This window comes from Aegilops tauschii, chromosome 5 (assembly GCF_002575655.3).
Source record: "Aegilops tauschii subsp. strangulata cultivar AL8/78 chromosome 5, Aet v6.0, whole genome shotgun sequence".
NCBI lineage: Eukaryota > Viridiplantae > Streptophyta > Magnoliopsida > Poales > Poaceae > Aegilops > Aegilops tauschii.
Genome location: NC_053039.3, coordinates 401533532 through 401556631, shown reverse-complemented (window position 1 = coordinate 401556631; position 23100 = coordinate 401533532). Strand labels below are relative to the sequence as shown.

The following is a 23100-nucleotide window of genomic DNA, read 5'->3' as shown; positions in this document are numbered from 1 at the left end:
AAAAAACCCACATATATAACAAAAAAAAGGCCCACATGCCCAGACCCGTACAGGAAAAGGGACTCTCGGTGTGCGCGATCGAAAAAACTGCCCCAAAGGACACTAGCGACACGAGACTTAGAGACAAAAAAAACATTTTGTACAAATCTTGAAGCCCCTAATTATGTGGTGAACAACTTAGATGTGACATCCTTAAAAAACATTTAGATATGAATTAGTCATTTGTTAAAAAAAACTTGATGTGGGACTATTTAATAGTATCTAACATATAAAGCCTGCTATGCTACCCGCCATTCCAGAGCAACCGCGCGCTACGCCTGTTGGGCCGAACGATCTATCTACTGTAGCTGTGTTTTGGCTGCTGGCAGCAGGTCAGCCGTCGGTTGTTTTTCACGTTTCTTAGTTGCTTCATAAGTGGATGACGAGTGGGGCTGGCTATGTGTGGGGTCAATACAACATAATGGTTTTTCTCCTGCCCTGCGTAAAAGAAGAAAAAACCTAGACCGACGAGGCGACGCAGCTTCCTCCTCCCCTCGGTCTCTTCTCGCCTCCTCCTCTCCCCCCTCTCGCTCGCCGCCGCCGCCATGGCCTCCCCTGCCGCTCATCTCCACCTCCTCATGCGAGCCCAATCGCTGCCCAGTCCATCCCCTCAGCCCATGGATTCCGGGGCATCCCCTCTCGGCCACCACCTCTCCTTCTCTCTTTGTTTCCCCAGATCCCGATCTGGAGCGGGAGAGACAGATACGGCCAAAAGCGCCGGTGCCGGCGTGGGATGATAAAGGCCGCCACCTCTCCTCACCTCCTCCCATGTTCCGGTGGCGGCACCGGGGAAGAAAGGAGCAGCAACCATAGCAGGCACGGTGCTGGCAAACGCGAGCGGCAGCAGCCGCAGCAGGAGGCAGTGTTGATGAAGCGGCAGTCTGTGTCGTCGCCGCCGCTGTCGTACTCTGGGAGAAGGTCAAGCCAACATGAATCAACAACGCCACAGAAACGACCATGGGTCCTGGAGCCGAGGTAACCCTCTCATCCCCTTCCTCCATTCTCATCCCTCCCTCCCTCCCTCCTTTTTGCTTGCTGCCGCTGCAGCTCTCTCTATCTCTCTCACCTGATTTGCCCTCACCCCTCTCTCTTCCATTCATTTCTTATGATTTAATCCCCAAAAATTTCATCTTTGTTTGTTCTATGCCTATAAGGTGTTCGATAAAATTTCAGCTAGGCTTTAGCGAAATATTAATGCTAATAATGTATGTAAATTTTATCCTCTGTTGACTTCCACTAATTTCTTTTTCCCGAAATTTAGCTGCAGATTTTATGACTTGTCTGTACAGTATATTACGTTCTTATTATGTGGCTTGCATGAACTATCTATGGCCTCTGTTATCACTTTTTCTTGTCTTATTCATCACACTGGAACCGAGTGTATGTAAATTATCTTCTAAGTGATGTTGATGGAAAAGAAAGTTCATCCATAATGAAGTGGCCTTTTACTTCTCCAAAAAGAAATATATGTTCTCCATCGCAGGAATTATATTCCAGGGATTAGTTCTTCAAGCATTTATTTTGATTAGAATTTGCATGTAAGCGTTATAAATAAATAAATAAATGTATATTCAAACTTAACTGAAATCACTCTTATCTGTTTCTCTAATGTTGACAAGTGCATGACCTAAAATCAGAATTCTCTGAAAGCTTTGTTACCCTAATGAGATAAAGTAAGACTGCTCTGTGTGTTGATGATGTAATAGATTTAACATATATTTCAGACCTTCGCAATAAGCATCGCACAGACCTGGAGAGTTTAGCGTTGACGTCACGGACATTGAGAACACTTTGCATTACCCTCAAAAAAGAGAACACTTTGCATTATTTGTGCTAGCCATTGGAGAGAGTATAAGAAGCACATGTTCTCGTGTTCTGAAAGAAGTTGTTGGTTTCGCTACCTGTTTGCTTCTCTTGGTAAATGAGGGCTCACATGAGAAGGTATCATTATCTTTCTGTTTTAGTACATTTATGTATTTCAAATTAGACGAATTGAGTGGCGGTATAGTGCATTGAACTGCAAGTATGCAAATTAATAGAGCACTACTTTCACAATCTCTGGATATGCATGTGTTGCTTTTGAATGGTGAAATCACTGAAATGTATTATCTATTTTTCTGAATGAGAAGGGTTAAGGTTTATACCCTGCATTTTTTAAATTTAGGTAGCTAGATGTTAGACTCGAACCTACGTGAGTGGGAGCATTCGTCTACCCTGCCTGTGGTGCGTGAGCTCTTGCAGCAGGATAAACCATTATATTTCGTCTTCAATGCAGCATATGCAGGAACTGCTTTGGTATACCCGATTTGTATTATCGTGCAACTAAGTATTTATCATTGCAGTTCAGTTCTCAGCACGTCGTTTATTTTTGCAGGCTCTGGCTTGCACACCTTTGTTGTATTTAGGGCCTCATATTGCCCTTTTCACAATGAAAGCGGTTCAGTGTGGCCGGGTTGATTTAAAGAGTGCTCCTTATGACATTATTCTTTTTAAAAGTAGGCCTTCATGGTTGGAGAAAGACTGTCCAGAGTTTGGATCTCCAGTGTACCAGGAAACAATCCGAACCATTTAGCAAAATACTCCATGAAGTTCATCTTCAAGTTGTTCCTTGGGGCATTGGGACCGCACTTGGAGAGCTTCCTCCATATTTTATTTCTAGAGCAGGTTATGTTTATAATGTTTTTCTCTTGCCAACTCGAACATAATGTACCTTTTGTTGGGGATCGTAGCAGAATTTTAAAATTTCCTACGCATCACCAAGATCCATCTATGGAGTATACTAGCAACGAGTGGAAAGGAGTGCATCTACATACCCTTGTAGATCGCGAGCGGAAGCGTTCAAGTGAACGGGGTTGATGGACTCGTACTCGCCGTGATCCAAATCACCGATGACCGAGCGCCGAACGGACGGCACCTCCGCGTTCAACACACATACGGAGCAGCGACGTCTCCTCCTTCTTGATCCAGCAAGGGGGAAGGAGAGGTTGATGGAGATCCAGCAGCACGACGGCGTGGTGGTGGAAGTAGCGGGGATCCCGGCAGGGCTTCGCCAAGCGCAAACGGGAGAGAGAAGTGTCACGGGAGGGAGAGGGAGGCGCCAGGGGCTATGGTGCTGCTGCCCTCCCTCCCCCCACTATTTATAGGGGCCCTGGGGGGGCGCCGGCCCCCTGGAGATCCCATCTGAGGGGGGGGCAGCGGCCAAGGGGGGTGGCTTGCCCCCAAAGCCAAGTGGGGCGCCCCCCACCCCTAGGGTTTCCAACCCTAGGCGCAGGGGGAGGCCCAAGGGGGCCGCCCCAGCCCACTAGGGGTGGTTCCCCTCCCACTTCAGCCCATGGGGCCCTCCAGGATAGGTGGCCCCACCCGGTGTGTTGGGTAACGTAGCAGAAATTTAAAATTTTCTACGCATCACCAAGATCAATCTATGGAGTTTACTAGCAACAAGAGGGAAGGAGTGCATCTACATACCTTTGTAGATCGCGAGCGGAAGCGTTCAAGAGAACGGGGTTGATGGAGTCGTACTCGTCGTGATCCAAATCACCGATGATCCTAGCGCCGAACGGACGGCACCTCCGCGTTCAACACACGTACAGAGCAGCGACGTCTCCTCCTTGATGCAGCAAGGGGGGAGGAGAGGTTGATGGAGATCCAGCAGCACGACGGCGTGGTGGTGGAAGTAGCGGGATTCCAACAGGGCTTCGCCAAGCGGTGCGGGAGGAGGGAGATGTGTCACGGGAGGGAGAGGGAGGCGCCAGGGCTTAGATATTGCTGCCCTCCCTTCCCCCCACTATATATAGGGCCAAGGGAGAGGGGGGCGCAGCCTTGGCCCTTCCTCCAAGGAAGGGTGCGGCCAGGGAGGAGTCCATCCTCCCTAAGGCACCTCGGAGGTGCCTTCCCCTTTAGGACTCTCCCTTTATCTTATCTCTTGGCGCATGGGCCTCTTGGGGCTGGTTCCCTTGGCCCATATAGGCCAAGGCGCACACCCCTACAGCCCATGTGGCCCCCCGGGGCTGGTGGACCCCCGGACCCCTTTCGGCACTCCCGGTACAATACCGATAATGCGCGAAACTTTTCCGGCGACCAAAATAAGACTTCTCATATATAAATCTTTACCTCCGGACCATCCCGGAACTCCTCGTGACGTCCGGGATCTCATCCGGGACTCCGAACAACTTTCGGGTTACCGCATATTAATATCTCTACAACCCTAGCGTCACCGAACCTTAAGTGTGTAGACCCTACGGGTTCGGGAGACATGCAGACATGACCGAGACGACTCTCCGGTCAATAACCAACAGCGGGATCTGGATACCCATGTTGGCTCCCACATGCTCCTCGATGATCTCATCGGATGAACCACGATGTCGAGGATTCAATCAATCCCGTATACAATTCCCTTTGTCTATCGGTATGGTACTTGCCCGAGATTCGATCGTCGGTATCCCGATACCTTGTTCAATCTCGTTACCGGCAAGTCTCTTTACTCGTTCCGTAACACATCATCCCGTGATCAACTCCTTGGTCACATTGTGCACATTATGATGATGTCCTACCGAGTGGGCCCAGAGATACCTCTCTGTTTACACGGAGTGACAAATCCCAGTCTCGATTCGTGCCAACCCAACAGACACTTTCGGAGATACCTGTAGTGCACCTTTATAGCCACCCAGTTACGTTGTGACGTTTGGTACACCCAAAGCATTCCTACGGTATCCGGGAGTTGCACAATCTCATGGTCTAAGGAAATGATACTTGACATTAGAAAAGCTCTTAGCAAACGAACTACACGATCTTGTGCTAGGCTTAGGATTGGGTCTTGTCCATCACATCATTCTCCTAATGATGTGATCCCGTTATCAACGACATCCAATGTCCATGGTCAGGAAACCGTAACCATCTATTGATCAACGAGCTAGTCAACTAGAGGCTTACTAGGGACATGGTGTTGTCTATGTATCCACACATGTATCTGAGTTTCCTATCAATACAATTCTAGCATGGATAATAAACGATTATCATGAACAAGGAAATATAATAATAACCAATTTATTATTGCCTCTAGGGCATATTTCCAACAGTCTCCCACTTGCACTAGAGTCAATAATCTAGTTCACATCACCATGTGATTAACACTCACAGGTCACATCACCATGTGACCAACATCTAAAGAGTTTACTAGAGTCAACAATCTAGTTCACATCACTATGTGATTAACACTCAATGAGTTCTGGTTTGATCATGTTATGCTTGTTAGAGAGGTTATTAGTCAACGGGTCTGAACCTTTCAGATCCGTGTGTGCTTTACGAATATCTATGTCATCTTGTGGATGCTACCACGCGCTACTTGGAGCCATTTCAAATAACTGCTCTACTATACGAATCCGGTCTACTACTCAGAGTCATCCGGATTAGTGTCAAAGTTCGCATCGACGTAACCCTTTACGACGAACTCCTTTTCACCTCCATAATCGAGAAAATTCCTTAGTCCACTAGATACTAAGGATAAGTTCGACCGCTGTCATGTGATCCATTCCTGGATCACTATTGTACCCCTTGACCAACTCATGGCAAGGCACACTTCATGTGCGGTACACAGCATAGCATACTGTAGAGCCTACGTCTAAAGCATAGGGGACGACCTTCGTCCTTTCTCTCTCTTCTGCTGTGGTCAGGTCTTGAGTCTTACTCAATACTCACACCTTGTAACATAGCCAAGAACTCCTTCTTTGCTGATCTATTTTGAACTCTTTCAAAATCATGTCAAGGTGTGCGTTCTTTGAAAGTATCATCAGGCGTCTTGATCTATCTCATAGATCTTGATGCCCAATATGTAAGCAGCTTTATCCAGGTCTTCCTTTGAAAAACTCCTTTCAAACAACCCTTTATGCTTTTCAGAAATTTTACATCATTTCGGATCAACAATATGTCATTCACATATACTTATCAGAAATGTTGTAGCGCTCCCACTCACTTTATTGTAAATACAAGTTTCTAACAAACTTTGTATAAACCCAAAAACTTTGATCACTCCATCAAAGCGTATATTCTGACTCCGAGATGCTTGCTCTAATCCATGGAAGGATCGCTGGAGCTAGCATACCTTTTAGCATCCTTAGGATGGACAAAACCTTTCTGATTGTATCACATACAACCTTTCCTTACGAAAACTGGTAAGGAAACTTGTTTTGACATCCATCTGCCAGATTTCATAAATGCAGCTAATGCTAACATGATTCCGACGGACTTAAGCATCGCTACGGATGAGAAAATCTCATCGTAGTCAACTCCTTGAACTTCTGAAAATTCTCTTTGCCACAAGTCGAGCTTCATAGACGGTAACATTACCGTCCATGTCCGTCTTCTTCTTAAAGATCCATTTATCTCAATGGCTTGCCGATCATCGGGCAAGTTCACCAAAGTCCATGCTTTGTTCTGATACATGGATCCTATCTCGGATTTCATGGCTTCTAACCATTTGTCGGAATATGGGCCCACCATCGCTTCTCCATAGCTCGTAGGTTCAGTATTGTCTAACAACATGATATCTAAGACAGGATCACGTACCACTTTGAAGTAGCACGCATCCTCGTCGTCCTACGAGGTTTGGTAGTGACTTGATCCGAAGTTTCATGATCACTATCATAAACTTCCACTTCAATTGGTGTCGGTGCCACAGGAACAACTTCCTGTGCCCTGCTACACACTAGTTGAAGTGACGGTTCAATAACCTTATCAAGTCTCCACCATCCTCCCACTCAATTCTTTCGAGAGAAACTTTTCCTCGAGAAAGGACTCGTTTCTAGAAGCAATTACTTTTGCTTCCAGATCTGAAATAGGAGGTATACCCAACTGTTTTGGGTTTTCTATGAAGATGCATTTATCCGCTTTGGGTTCGAGCTTATCAACTTGAAACTTTTTCACATAAGCATCGCAGCCCCAAACTTTTAAGAAACGACAACTTAGGTTTCTCTAAACAGTGTCGTCTCAACGGAATTGCGTGGTGCCCTATTTAAAGTGAATGCGGTTGTCTCTAATGCCTAACCCATAAACGATAGTTGTAATTTGATAAGAGACATCATGGTATGCACCATATCCAATAGGGTGCAGTTATGATGTTCGGACACACCATCACACTGTGGTGTTCCAGGCGGTATTAATTGTGAAACACTTTCCACAATGTCTTAATTGTGTGCCAAACTCGTAACTCGGATATCTCTATGATCATATCATAGACATTTTATCCTCTTGTCACGACGATCTTCAACTTCACTCTGAAATTACTTGAACCTTTCAATAATTCAGACTTGTGTTTCATCAAGTAAATATTCTCAGCATCTACTCAAATCATCTGTGAAGTAAGAACATAACGATATCCACTGCGTGCCTCAGCACTCATTGGACTGCACACATCAAATGTATTACTTCCAACAAGTTGCTCTCTTGTTCCATCTTACTGAAAAACGAGGCCTTTCAGTCATCTTGCCCATGTAGTATGATTTGCATGTCTCAAGTGATTCAAAATCAAGTGAGTCCAAACGATCCATCTGCATGGAGTTTCTTCATGCATATATATACCAATAGACATGGTTCGCATGTCTCAATCTTTTCAAAAACGAGTGAGTCCAAAGATCCATCTACATGGAGCTTCTTCATGCGTTCTATACCAATATGACTCAAATGGCAGTGCCACAAGTATGTGGTACTATCATTACTATTTTATATCTTTTGGCACGAACATGTGTATCACTGCGATCGAGATTCATTTTAGGTGCAAGACCATTGAAGGTATTATTCAAATAAACAGAGTAACCATTATTCTCCTTAAATGAATAACCGTATTGCGATAAACATAATCCAATCACGTTTATGCTCAACGCAAACACCAAATAACAATTATTTAGGTTTAACACCAATCTCGATGGTAGAGGGAGCATGCGATGCTTGATCACATCAACCTTGGAAACACTTCCAACACATATCGTCATCTCACCTTTAGCTAGTCTCCGTTTATTCCGCAGCTTTTATTTCGAGTTACTAACACTTAGCAACCGAACCGGTATCTAATACCCTGGTGCTGCTAGGAGTACTAGTAAAGTACACATTCATATAACGTATATCCAATATACTTCTGTCGACCTTGCCTGCCTTCTCATCTACCAAGTATCTAGGGTAGTACTGCTTCAGTGACCGTTCCCCTCATTACAGAAGCACTTAGTCTTGGGTTTGGGTTCAACCTTGGGATTCTTCACTAGAGCAGCAAATGATTTGCTGTTTCATGAAGTGTCCCTTTTGCCCTTGCCCTTCTAGAAACGAGTGGTTTTACTAACCATCAACAATTGATGATCCTTCTTGATTTCTACTTTCGCGGTGTCAAACATCGCGAGTTGCTCAAGTATCATCATGTATATCCCTGATATGTTATAGTTCATCACGAAGCTCTAATAGCTTGGTGGCAGTTACTATGGAGAACTAGTACATGCTCAACTCGATTCAAGCGGTTGTGGCACTCAGACAATCTGAGCACATGCTCAACGATTGAGCTTTTCTCCCTTAGTCTGCAGGCTTAAGAAACTTGTCAGAGGTCTCATACCTCTTGACGTGGGCACTAGTCTGAACTCCCAATTTCAGTCTTCGGAACATCTCATATGTTCTGCGACGTTTCAAAAACGTCTTTGGTGGCACAATTCTAAACCGTTAGCATTACGCACTGAACTATCACGTAGTCATCAAAACGTGTATGCCAGATGTTTCGCAACATCTACAGACGACGCTGAGGTTCAGCACACCGAGCGGTGCATTAAGGACATAAGCCTTCTGTGCAGCAATGAGGACAATCCTCAGTTCACGGACCCAGTCCGCATAATTGCTACTACCAACTTTCAACTAAATTTTCTATACGACTCATGCTCGACCTTTCGGTCCTCCATGTTCCGAGGCCATGTCTGTACATGCTAGGCTCGTCAAGTCAACCTAAGTGTATTGCGTGTGTTCCGAGGCCATGTCTGTACATGCTAGGCTCGTCAACACCCGTTGTATGCGAACGTTAGAATCTATCACACCCGATCATCACGTGGTGCTTCGAAACAACGAACCTTCCCAACGGTGCACAGTTAGGGGGAACACTTTCTTGAAATTATTATAAGGGATCATCTTACTTACTACCGTCGTTCTAAGCAAATAAGATGCAAAACATGATAGACATCACATGCAATCAAATAGTGACATGATATGGCCAATATCATTTTGCTCCTTTGATCTCCATCTTCGGGGCGCCATGATCATATTCGTCACCGGCATGACACCATGATCTCCATCATTGTGTCTTCATGAAGTTTTCACGCCAAGGATTACTTCTACTTCTATGGCTAACGCGTTTAGCAATAAAGTAAAGTAATTTACATGGCGTTATTCAATGACACGCAGGTCATACAAAAAATAAAGACAACTCCTATGGCTCTTGCCGGTTGTCATACTCATCGACATGCAAGTCGTGATTCCTATTACAAGAATATGATCAATCTCATACATCACATATATCATTCATCACATCTTCTGGCCATATCACATCACAAGGCACATGCTGCAAAAACAAGTTAGACGTCTTCTAATTGTTGTTGCAAGTTTTTACGTGGCTTCTATAGGTTTCTAGAAAGAACGTTTCTTACCTACGTAAAACCACAACGTGATATGCCAATTTCTATTTACCCTTCATAAGGACCCTTTTCATCGAATCCGTTCCGACTAAAGTGGGAGAGACAGACACCCGCTAGCCACCTTATGCAACTAGTGCATGTCAGTCGGTGGAACCTGTCTCACGTAAGCGTACGTGTAAGGTCGGTCCGGGCTGCTTCATCCCACAATACCGCCGAAACAAGATAAGACTAGTAGTGGCAAGAAAAATTGACAACGTCTACGCCCACAACTGCTTTGTGTTCTACTCGTGCATTGTAACTACGCATAGGCCTGGCTCATGATGCCACTGTTGGGGATCGTAGCAGAATTTTAAAATTTCCTACGCATTACCAAGATCTATCTATGGAGTATACTAGCAACGAGTGGAAAGGAGTGCATCTACATACCCTTGTAGATTGCGAGCGAAAGCGTTCAAGTGAACGGGGTTGATGGAGTCGTACTCGCCGTGATCCAAATCACCGATGACCGAGCGCCGAACGGACGGCACCTCCGCGTTCAACACACGTACGGAGCAGCGACGTCTCCTCCTTCTTGATCCAGCAAGGGGGAAGCAGAGGTTGATGGAGATCCAGCAGCACAACGGCGTGGTGGTGGAAGTAGCGGGGATCCCGGCAGGGCTTCGCCAAGCGCAAGCGGGAGAGAGAAGTGTCACGGGAGGGAGAGGGAGGCGCCAGGGGCTGTGGTGCTGCTGCCCTCCCTCCCCCCCACTATTTATAGGGGCCCTGGGGGGGCGCCGGTCCCCTGGAGATCCCATCTGAGGGGGGCGGCGGCCAATGGGGGTGGCTTGCCCCCCAAGCCAAGTGGGGCGCCCCCACCCCTAGGGTTTCCAACCCTAGGCGCAGGGGGAGGCCCAAGGGGGGCGCCCCAGCCCACTAGGGGCTGGTTCCCCTCCCACTTCAGCCCATGGGGCCCTCCGGGATAGGTGACCCCACCTGGTGGACCCCCGGGACCCTTCGGGTGGTCCCGGTACAATACTGATAACCCCCGAAACTTTCCCGGTGGCCGAAACTGGACTTCCTATATATAATTCTTCACCTCCGGACCATTCCGGAACTCCCCGTGACGTCCGGGATCTCATCTGGGACTCCGAACAACTTTCGGGTTTCCGCATACTAATATCTCTACAACCCTAGCGTCACCGAACCTTAAGTGTGTAGACCCTACGGGTTCGGGAGACATGCAGACATGACCGAGACGCCTCTCCGGTCAATAACCAACAGCGGGATCTGGATACCCATGTTGGCTCCCACATGTTCCATGATGATCTCATCGGATGAACCACGATGTCGAGGATTCAATCAATCCCGTATACAATTCCCTTTGTCAATCGGTACGTTACTTGCTCGAGATTCGATCGTCGGTATCCCAATACCTTGTTCAATCTCGTTACTGGCAAGTCACTTTACTCGTACCGTAATCCATGATCCCGTGACTAACTCCTTAGTCACATTGAGCTCATTATGATGATGTATTACCGAGTGGGCCCAGAGATACCTCTCCGTCATACGGAGTGAAAAATCCAGTCTCGATCCGTGTCAACCCAACAGACACTTTTAGAGATACCTGTAGTGTACCTTTATAGTCACCCAGTTACGTTGTGACGTTTGGCACACCCAAAGCACTCCTACGGTATCCGGGAGTTACACGATCTCATGGTCTAAGGAAAAGATACTTGACATTGGAAAAGCTCTAGCAAACGAACTACACGATCTTTGAGCTATGCTTAGGATTGGGTCTTGTCCATCTCATTCTCCTAATGCTGTGATCCCGTTATCAATGACATCCAATGTCCATAGTCAGGAAACCATGACTATCTGTTGATCAACGAGCTAGTCAACTAGAGGCTTACTAGGGACACATTGTGGTCTATGTATTCACACATGTATTACGATTTCCGGATAACACAATTATAGCATGAACAATAGACAATTATCATGAACAAAGAAATATAATAATAACCATTTTATTATTGCCTCTAGGGCATATTTCCAACACCTTTGTAATCATCTCATGCTATACCTCATTATTCTTTAAGTTTTTATTCCAGGGCTTCATTGTGAATCGCTTAAATTATGTATAAATGCTTCACCGTGTCCAAACTTACATGAACACATCACATGTGTAATTGAGTGTCAGAAAGAAGTGCATAGTCCTATTAGCAAGAAGCTTCTTGATTGATTACAAATTAATCAAACATCTATCTATAGCACACTTTGATCAGTGATGACCGTTGGATTTTTATTTGATTATTGCTTATTTGTGTGCCATCTGCCAGTATAGCCTTCAATGAGATATATAGTTATCCTGTGTGCAGAGCAGAGTATATATAAAGTTCAGTTTTATGGTCCTGCTCAGATGTTAGATCTTGAATGCATTTAAGTAACATCCATGCTCCCTCTTAAGTCTTTTGTGAGTCTTCCTTTGCTACTTCTATGATGGTTCTGTTTAAATGACAATCTTTTTGTTCCCATTTTTTGTGATTATGTCTAATAACTATACGATAAGCTGACTTATCTGGCTTATAAGTGTTAGCATCTCGACCTCATAAGTGATCATAATTCATAAAAGATTAGCCTAAATTAAGGCTAAACAATCCTTGATCTTAGTGTTTTCTTTGGAAGAATTACTGATGTGGACAATCCATGTTTCTAGCATTTTATCGTACCTCTCTAAAATTCCCACTCACATGGTTAGATGCTATTCCATTCCTCTCCATTGTCATTGACACCGTACAGGTTTAAGCCTCTATGTCCCTCTCCTGTAATCTAGCAATATATCAATGTTTAATTTGATTCAGTTCTTGCAGCATAGATAGCATTAAAATGCTTGATGTTTTGCCTCTTTGGGTGGCCTTGCTTGATGTTCTCCTGATGTCTATAGATTGTTACAACGGAATGACTTGTCAGACTATTTGTATGTTTATAAGCTTATCAGTTCATTTTTCAAGATTAGAATGTTATCAATGATGGCCACTTCCAGGTTGTTGATAATGCATTTGTAGATCATTGGTGTGTGTGTGTGTGTGTGTGTGTGTGTGCTTACCCCTTTGATAATCAATATGGTCCAGATGCGTCTATCATAGATTTCATTTGACATTTGATGTGAATACTACATGTTGCAATGATAAAAGGTATCCATGAGGTTCTTCCCATCAAATGTATTTAAAATTCACTATCCGGTTTTTGCCTATTTAGTTTGTTTGCAGATTATTTTTGGGTGGCTGTGTTGATCTCTTGGCAATTTATCGATAGCCTTGGAAGCTTCAATTAAGTTAATCAGGATTAGAAGATTATTCATTAATTAAATTATGAGTTTAGTATTCCCATATGCTTCTTTGGTCATAAAAGAAAGTAATAAATTGGCTGTTATGTATAGGTTTTATCAGTTAATTGTATTCTGGACTAGAAGATTTTTCATTAACTTATCTGAATTTTGTAGCTCACTAGGTACCTCCTGTAATTAGGTGTACACAAGTCTTCTGTAGAACCTGATTGTTGATATCTCCTAAAAATAGGAAGGTTACCAATCGTTCATTACCAACTGTATCGGGACACTTTTATAGAAGATATGGCTTATTGTGCATTAAAACAGTAGCCACAGAGTTTGTTCTTTCTATTATTTCCCTATACATTTGATTTGGATTGTCCTGATTTACGTAGAGAAGCCTCCGTCAATACTGAAATGTTTGTTGTTTGTTTTGTTCTTGGTCTACAGACATTTATATTTTGAGAATCATTCTGAAACCGGGGTTCAAAGCACTGAGAAAATATGGTTCTATTTCTGAGTCTTCTGCTAATGCTTCAAAGGGAGATGAAGAAAAAGAATCAGAACTGTTGACCCACTGTATCTACTAGCAGACTAAAAGGTTTGGTTCCAACTCCATTCAATGTCTGTGATTAGCAACGTGGCACACATCTCGCTCATAATTTTCTTTATTACTATGTTTTGCACAGGAACACTGTAATGCCCAATAAGGTACTGACGTGTTATGAAACTGCAGTCCTATAATGAATTAAAGTTTCAATTCAAGTTGTTCACCAGGTTGTTCTTCCCCCATCATTCCCTATATTTTCTTTTCGTAAATTACATACTGAGCTGTAGGTTGATCGGGTCTGTTGCATGAGGCAGAACAAGAATAAGAACATTTGTTAGCTTTTCATGTGTAGGTTCAGCAGTGGGCAATGCTTGAGACAGAGTTGGGCGCACAACATATATATAAATATGTCGTCACTTCTGAATAAACATAGATGAGCTACAGCAGGGATGAGATATATGTCCGACTGTCATCCTTCGCTGACTTGGGTTTGTCATTTCTGTCAGCGTCCGCTTCCTTCGTTGGTTGTCAATTGTTTGCACGCTACTGTAGTTCAGAGATCATAATATATTTTCCAGGGATACAATCGACTATGTCACCCAGTTGCTAATATAATTGTTCAGTTCTATCTCATAGATATTCTTACAAAATATCATGCATACAAGTCCCAGTTTAAGTTGAATATAACCACTGGATTATTCAAATGCAGATTCTTTTGTAACTTAAGAGGTTATACATAGTTGCATGCACTTACTTTAGCTAAGAGGAGCACAACATTGGAGAGAAAGGAAATGATCAAAGTTAATCTATTTCAGGTACATATTTTGTACTGATTGAAACATATGAGCAAGATTATCGTTGTGAGGTTCTATATCACAGTTTTCCCATGTAATGTGATTACATGTTCCACTTTTAATCCAAACATGCTAATATTGTTCTTTCATTCAGAAGCCGTCACTAACACTTAATAACAATGAAAATTTATGTTCTAAAAAATCCGACTAAACTTTACTATCCTGTTTATTAGTGCATTTTATATACCTTTGTAAGCGTCATGATTTCTTCTGTTAATACAATTTGGTTGTTCCAATTCATATTTATATTGTGTTCTGGGCTTACAGAAGAGGAAAAATCATAAGCTCTGGTATATACTGGGCCGGCACGGGATATTGGACGAGGCGAGGTTGTTCCACTTGCTCAATTGCTAAAGACGTGACCTTATCCATCCCTTTCTTCTCCGCTCTGTGCACCAGCATTCTCTCACCCACCCTCTCTTTTCCATTCCATCGTCAGTGTTCATCTGCGTCGGAAAGATGAGTTCGATTGCAAGATCTGCTTCCTCACCCGCAAGATCAGCTCCCTCCCCTCTACACATCGTGCCGGCAGGTCAATTCTTCAGGTGAATCATCACCAGATCAAGCTGGCTCGCCCACTTCCAGGCATACCTTGACCAATAGCACAGTATTATTTTAGTTTTCGGTCAATGTTTTTCCTAGAGACATGGTCAAAATAGAAAAGTTTTACTTCTGAGACAAACACAGAAGTGTAGTTATTCTTCGTGATTGAAATCGATATTTGTTTCATTGTTAACAAGAATAGATCGGTCGTCTCATGCGGATGACTAACCTGTTGATCTATTTATGGAAATTGCAAAAGTGTCCGATTCATCCTAGCTAATTCAAGTTAACTTGACTACAACAGTATATATGTTTATTTACAAGCCCTACTCCACATGGACAACAATAATAGTGGATAGGCAGTGTAATTCAGAGAGAATCAGACATTAGTCTGATGGTACTTAATATTTGCTTCTATAACCTGATCTGATAAATGCTATCATATCAAGTGTGAGAGAATGAAGTTCCTTCTCTGGTTAAACTACCGGTTCCTGTTGCGTGTCCTAAACATGGATATTGCAAAGAAAGGTACGACATGGTAACCAACACGAGCAACAAGATAGTATAATCCTTCAACATAAGTAAAACATAAGCTAGGGAATTCATGATGCTTGCCTTCCTGGTCAATGTCCTGATGAAGCTGCGGATCGAACTCGTAATTCCCCTCATTGCCTGACTCTATTGAAACGATGAAGAAACCCTGGAAAAAAACCAAACGGAGGAAATCAATATTCATGAATTTCCAGAATGTGTACAGTGCATGAATTGTATTCGTTGTCATCCAGAAAGTTGAATATGAAGCTACTGAAATTGGGAATAACATTTTCTTAGATTCCTATAATGCAAGTTATGAATTTTTAAAGATTTAAAGACATTTTGTTAAAGTGCATCTTCCTTTATTTCTAAGCAACAATACTGACTAAGCTTATATATGTCTATTCCTTAGAAAGGGGATATGGAGTAGTACGAGAAAGGGGATCCAGGAGCAACCAACATATATAAGCTTAGTACTAATCCAAACCAAAGTAGAATGATTTTGTTATGGATTTTACAAGGTCAACGGGTTGAGCATTTTTATGTGATTTTCCTGATAAATCAAATGTTAGAATGAAGACTTTTATACACAGGGAAGTCTAGCCTTTGTCTGACAGTGTGACGAGCAAGTAAATTAAACAGTGTTGAATATGACCATGTTTTTTCATGCAAATCAATCTCTCTTTCTATAATCTACAGGCAGGTCATGGCTAACATCATCAAGCATCAACAACAAGCAACAAGCAGCCAGCAGCAAAGAAGGGACAGGTTGATAAAAAAAGCAAAGAAGGGACAGGAGCAAAGCAGCCAGTAGCAAAGAAGGGACAGCAAGCAACAAGCAGCCAGCAGCAAAGAAGGGACAGGTTGATAAAAAAGCAAAGAAGGGACAGGAGCAAAGCAGCCAGCAGCAAAGAAAAGACAGGAGCAAAGCAGCCAGTGGCAGCAAACAGCAAACAACATCAGCAGCACGCAGCCAGCAACATGCAGAGGTGATTTCTCACCATGCTGTAAGTGGCAAGGTCGGACGGAGCAGAGCAACGAGCTCCGGACAGTGACAATGGCGGTCAACGTCAGGGAAGAAGTAGGATGGACCTGCGGCTTTGAATCCATTGTCCAGAGGAGATGCGGACAACACGGAGCCCGTCATAGTCTCTAGAGCTGTTCGGTGAGAAGGATGACCGCGGCGTCGCAGTGGCGGCCGGCGGAACCGACGAAGGTGGCCTCGGTCCAAGAGGCTGCTGCACGTTGGTGCCCGGAATCACCATTAAAGGAACAATGGAGCTAAGGGAACTACCTAGGAGCAAGAACGCACCGGAAAAACAAGGTGGTTCACGGCGGCGTCCAGCGGGCCTGCGTGTCGAAGCCGGAGGCATGGACGTTGATCTGGACTGAGGGCTAGCGTATCCCGCCGATTCCTGAGGCTGGTGTTGCAACGGCGACTGGCTTCCCCAGCGAGCTAGACGAGAAAGGGGATCCAGGAGAACAGGAAATGAAGTGAGGGAAGTAGCGGGCTGGAGTAAGAGATAAGGTGAAGGGGCATGGGTTCACGGACGCGTGTGGCGTGTCCCTGCGAGACGGTGATAAGGCGATTTTGTCCTGACCTGGAAGACCCATTGCTAAGTGGCAAACGGACGGGTTGGAAGAAAATAGAAAAAATGAAATTGGCTGGAATATCTCTTCCTCCTCTACTCCTTCATAAGCTTCTCAGGATTACCATGCTCTAAATTTTTAAAATATCTACTTATATAATATAATTATGAAATTTCAGTATATATGCAGTATGCATAGATCTTATTATTCCACATGTTTTTATGATGAAAACACATCCAGAGAAAGGTTCTAATGTAATGAAGTGCATTTATTTATGATAGCTCTTCCATCCTTATAAGCACCGGCGGAGCTTAGTGTAGTGTTGGGGGGGGGCTGTGGCCCCCCAGCCTTGCACATTTCTCTGGAGAAAAAATAAATAGAGGGCTAAGATGGAAGCAAAATTAGTATTTCGCCCCCTCAAATGTTCACATTTTGTGTTCCACCTCCCCCCCGCCCAGAAATTCTGGTGTAGCTCCGCCACTGCTAACAAGATCAGAAGAATTTGTCCTTGCTTTGTTACTTTTCACGCTGTTATGTTGTCCAAATGGATGTGACTTATTGTCCAAATTTCGCTTTTCACTAAGATTCATAAATCTGATTGATAAACAAGGTTACAAAGAAAGTAGCTAGACATTTATCGGGTTGTTGATCCATGCAATATATGTTATGAACAGGTTTTAAAAAATGGTCTTGGTGAAAATTGTTGTTGTATAAATAGCTTTATGCCATTTTTTTGATTTTCCTGATTTTATTATGTTAGCTTTTATTAAAACTTGTTTTAGTTGACTCAACCTTCTATTCAATCATTTTGTATGCTTGGGTTAGAATCTAACAAAGCTGCTTCTGGATGCTCTGATGCACATGCAAACACACGCCTCTTTCGCCCGGAGTTGGTCTTGAATCAATCTCATATGTATTGTTTGAATACTCGGCTACCTCTGGCTTTTGTGCCATAGGCGCATGGGTCATCTAGAGTCATGAAGAAAAGGGCGAGAGCCCAGTAAGTAGATATTCTTAAAGTCCTGAATCAAGCAAGATAGACACATGATGGTGAAGTGAAGGAACTTTACCGCATAATAAATACAAACTTCATAGCAAGATCAACACCCAAAGCCAACAATCTGAAACATATTTTGTCACAGATAAGATATGTTGCTGATCGTCTTAATGATATAAGTTTAAAATCAGAAGCCGTTGTACAGAAAACAAACAAGTATTATTGGAGCCTGGACGATGATATTGAAGAAATTTCTGCTCTGAGCAATGCAGGCCATGAAGAACAGCAGCTATGAAGACTTGCCATAAGTTTATAATCTGAAGCCATTGTACAAAAACAAACAAGTATTATTGGAGCCTGGACGATGATATTGAAGAAATTTCTACTCTAAGCAATGCAGGCCATAAAGAACAGCAGCTATGAAGACTTGCCTCAAAGAAATTGTTCTAAACATCCAGCGATACATTTGTCTAATGTAGCTCTGCCTATCTACATGTCTTGCTCATAACATTGTAAATGATCGTTAGTAAGCTTCTTAGAAAACATGTATCATCAACAACCATCTATCTATCATCAATCCGTACTTATTTTCATATGTTTCCCTCTGTGTCTACATATTTTGATGCATACTCTTTCTATAGTTGGCTTGCTCTCGGCCTTTGCGCCATGGGTGCAACGGGTCATCTAGTGTGAATAAACATGAAAAGGGTGATTGTGATTGCTGCTATGTGGCCCTGCACAAGTCCAATATTACGCTAGGCCCAATTCTAGAGCCTGGGCCCGATGGGTTTCCAGCGCATTTCTTCCAGCGACACTGGGATACTTGCGGTGCAGCTGCAACGAGAGCCGTCCTTGGCATAGTAAGAGGGGAGGAAAGTCCTGCTTGTGTGAATGACACCATCTTGGTGTTAATACCAAAGGTATCAAATTCCACTCTTTTATCACAGAGTTTATGCAATGTCTTTTACAAGATAGCTTCAAAGGTATTGGCAAACCATCTCAAGATGATACTGCCGGAAATTATATCAGAAGAGCAGTCAACTTTTGTCCCTGGGAGGCTCATTACTGATAATATAATATCTGCATATGAATGTTTACATTTTATGAAGAGGAGCAAATCCAAGGGTAATAGCTTCTGTGCACTTAAGTTGGACATGATGAAGGTGTTGGGGATCGTAGCAGAATTTTAAAATTTCCTACGCATCACCAAGATCCATCTATGGAGTATACTAGCAACGAGGGAAAAGGAGTGCATCTACATACCCTTGTAGATCGCGAGCGGAAGCATTCAAGTGAACGGGGTTGATGGAGTCGTACTCGTCGTGATCCAAATCACCGATGACCGAGCGCCGAACGGACGGCACCTCCGCGTTCAACACACGTACGGAGCAGCGACGTCTCCTCCTTCTTGATCCAGCAAGGGGGAACGAGAGGTTCATGGAGATCCAGCAGCACGACGGCGTGGTGGTGGAAGTAGCGGGGATCCCGGCAGGGCTTCGCCAAGCACAAGCGGGAGGGAGAGGTGTTGCAGGGGGAAAGGGAGGCGCCAGGGGCTGTGGTGCTGCTGCCCTTCCACCCCCCACTATTTATAGGGGCCCTGGGGGGCGCCGGCCCCCTGGAGATCTCATCTGAGGGGGGGGCGGCGGCCAAGGGGGGTGGCTTGCCCCCCAAGGCAAGTGGGGCGCCCCCACCCCTAGGGTTTCCAACCCTAGGCGCAGGGGGAGGCCCAAGGGGGGCGCCCCAGCCCACTAAGGGCTGGTTCCCTCCCACTTCAGCCCATGGGGCCCTCCGGGATAGGTGGCCCCACCCGGTGGACCCCCGGGACCCTTCCGGTGGTCCCGGTACAATACCGATAACCCCCGAAACTTTCCCGGTGGCCGAAACTGGACTTCCTATATATAATTCTTCACCTCCGGACCATTCCGGAACTCCTCGTGACGTCCGGGATCTCATCCGGGACTCCGAACAACTTTCGGTTTCGGCATACTAATATCTCTACAACCCTAGCGTCACCGAACCTTAAGTGTGTAGACCCTACGGGTTCGGGAGACATGCAGACATGACCGAGACGCCTCTCCGGTCAATAACCAACAGCGGGATCTGGATACCCATGTTGGCTCCCACATGCTCCACGATGATCTCATCGGACAAACCACGATGTCGAGGATTCAATCAATCCCGTATACAATTCCCTTTGTCAATCGGTACGTTACTTGCCCGAGATTCGATCGTCGGTATCCCAATACCTTGTTCAATCTCGTTACCGGAAAGTCACTTTACTCGTACCGTAATGCATGATCCCGTGGCTAACTCCTTAGTCACATTGAGCTCATTATGATGATGCATTATCGAGTGGGCCCAGAGATACCTCTCCGTCATACGGAGTGACAAATCCCAGTCTCGATCCGTGCCAACCCAACAGACACTTTCGGAGATACCCGTAGTGCACCTTTATAGTCACCCAGTTACGTTGTGACGTTTGGCACACCCAAAGCACTCCTAGGACATCCGGGAGTTGCACGATCTCATGGTCTAAGGAAATGATACTTGACATTGGAAAAGCTCGAACTACACGATCTTTGAGCTATGCTTAGGATTGGGCCTTGTCCATCACATCATTCTCCTAATGATGTGATCCCGTTATCAATGACATCCAATGTCCATAGTCAGGAAACCATGACTATCTGTTGATCAACGAGCTAGTCAACTAGAGGCTTACTAGGGACACGTTGTGGTCTATGTATTCACACATGTATTACGATTTCCGGATAACACAATTATAGCATGAACAATAGACAATTATCATGAACAAAGAAATATAATAATAACCATTTTATTATTGCCTCTAGGGCATATTTCCAACACCTTTGTAATCATCTCATGCTATACCTCATTATTCTTTAAGTTTTTATTCCAGGGCTACATTCAGGTCCGTATGTACTTTACAAATATCTATGTCTTCATTTTGAACACTTTCACGAATGGAGTTGAAGTGACGCTTGATATGCCCGGTCTTCCTGTGAAACCTGGGCTCCTTGGCAAGGGCAATAGCTCCAGTGTTGTCACAGAAGAGAGTCATCGGGCCCGACGCATTGGGAATCACCCCTAGATCGGTAATGAACTCCTTTATCCAGACTGCTTCCTGTGCTGCCTCTGAGGCCGCCATGTACTCCGCTTCACATGTAGATCCCGCCATGACGCTTTGCTTGCAACTGCACCAGCTTACTGCCCCTCCATTCAAAATATACACGTATCCGGTTTGTGACTTCGAGTCATCCAGATCTGTGTCGAAGCTAGCATCGACGTAACCCTTTACGACGAGCTCTTCGTCACCTCCATAAACGAAAAACATATCCTTAGTCCTCTTCAGATACTTCAGGATATTCTTGACCGCTGTCCAGTGTTCCATGCCGGGATTACTTTGGTACCTTCCTACCAAACTTACGGCAAGGTTTACATCAGGTCTGGTACACAGCATGGCATATATAATATACCCTATGGCCGAGGCATAGGGGATGACACTCATCTTTTCTCTATCTTCTGCCGTGGTCGGGCATTGAGCCATGCTCAATTGCACACCTTGCAATACGGGCAAGAACCCTTTCTTGGACTGATCCATATTGAACTTCTTCAATATCTTGTCAAGGTACGTACTCTGTGAAAGACCAATGAGGCGTCTTGATCTATCTCTATAGATCTTGATGCCTAATATATAAGCAGCTTCTCCAAGGTCCTTCATTGAAAAACGCTTATTCAAATAGGCCTTTATACTTTCCAAGAATTTTATATCATTTCCCATCAATAGTATGTCATCCACATATAATAAGAGAAATGCTACAGAGCTCCCACTCACTTTCTTGTAAACACAGGCTTCTCCATAAGTCTGTGTAAACCCAAACGCTTTGATCATCTCATCAAAACGAATGTTCCAACTCCGAGATGCTTGCACCAGCCCATAGATGGAGCGCTGGAGCTTGCATACCTTGTTACCATTCTTAGGATCGACAAAACCTTCTGGCTGCATCATATACAATTCTTCCTTAAGAAAGCCGTTAAGGAATGCCGTTTTGACGTCCATCTGCCATCTCTCATAATCATAGTATGCGGCAATTGCTAACATGATTCGGACGGACTTCAGCTTCGCTACGGGTGAGAAAGTCTCATCGTGTCAACCCCTTGAACTTGTCGATAACCCTTAGCGACAAGTCGAGCCTTATAGATGGTCACATTACCATCCGCGTCTGTCTTCTTCTTAAAGATCCATTTATTTTCTATGGCTCGCCGATCATCGGGCAAGTCAGTCAAAGTCCATACTTCGTTTTCATACATGGATCCTATCTCGGATTTCATGGCTTCTAGCCATTGGTCGGAATCCGGGCCCGCCATCGCTTCTTCATAGTTCGAAGGTTCACCGTTGTCTAACAACATGATTTCCAGGACAGTGTTGCCGTACCACTCTGGTGCGGAACGTGTCCTTGTGGACCTACGAAGTTCAGCAGTAACTTGATCCGAAGCTTCATGATCATCATCATTAACTTCCTCCTCAGTCGGTGTAGGCACCACAGGAACATCTTCCCGCGCTGCGCTACTTTCCGGTTCGGAAGGGGTGACTATCACCTCATCAAGTTCCACTTTCCTCCCACTTAATTCTTTCGAGAGAAACTCTTTCTCCAGAAAGGACCCGTTCTTGGCAACAAAGATCTTGCCTTCGGATCTGAGGTAGAAGGTATACCCAATGGTTTCCTTAGGGTATCCTATGAAGACGCATTTTTCTGACTTGGGTTCGAGCTTTTCAGGTTGAAGTTTCTTGACATAAGCATCGCATCCCCAAACTTTTAGAAACGACAGCTTAGGTTTCTTCCCAAACCATAATTCATACGGTGTCGTCTCAACGGATTTCGACAGAGCCCTATTTAAAGTGAATGCGGCAGTCTCTAAAGCATAGCCCAAAAATGAGAACGGTAGATCGGTAAGAGACATCATATATCGCACCATATCCAATAGAGTGCGATTACGACGTTCGGACACACCGTTTCGCT

The 23100-nt window shown here is 44.4% G+C and overlaps 2 long non-coding RNA genes across 4 annotated transcripts; one reads left to right on the top strand and one right to left on the bottom strand.

The window, feature by feature from the left end:
* The first annotated feature begins 12090 nt into the window (after positions 1-12090).
* Positions 12091-14358, top strand: LOC141023465 (uncharacterized). Its single transcript, XR_012185013.1, has 4 exons — positions 12091-13594; positions 13683-13770; positions 13896-14031; positions 14253-14358. It is a non-coding gene; the product is annotated as an uncharacterized lncRNA (long non-coding RNA).
* On the bottom strand, positions 13798-17061 carry LOC109770937 (uncharacterized). Of its 3 annotated transcripts, none has more exons than XR_012185011.1 (4): positions 16787-17035; positions 16476-16712; positions 15556-15640; positions 13798-14988 (listed from the first exon to the last, which is right to left on the bottom strand). It is a non-coding gene; the product is annotated as an uncharacterized lncRNA (long non-coding RNA). The 3 variants fall into 3 exon arrangements; XR_012185012.1 differs by having other exon boundaries at positions 14551-15035; XR_002234700.4 differs by lacking the exon at positions 13798-14988 and having other exon boundaries at positions 15293-15640; positions 16476-16709; positions 16787-17061.
* Positions 17062-23100: the final 6039 nt, after the last annotated feature.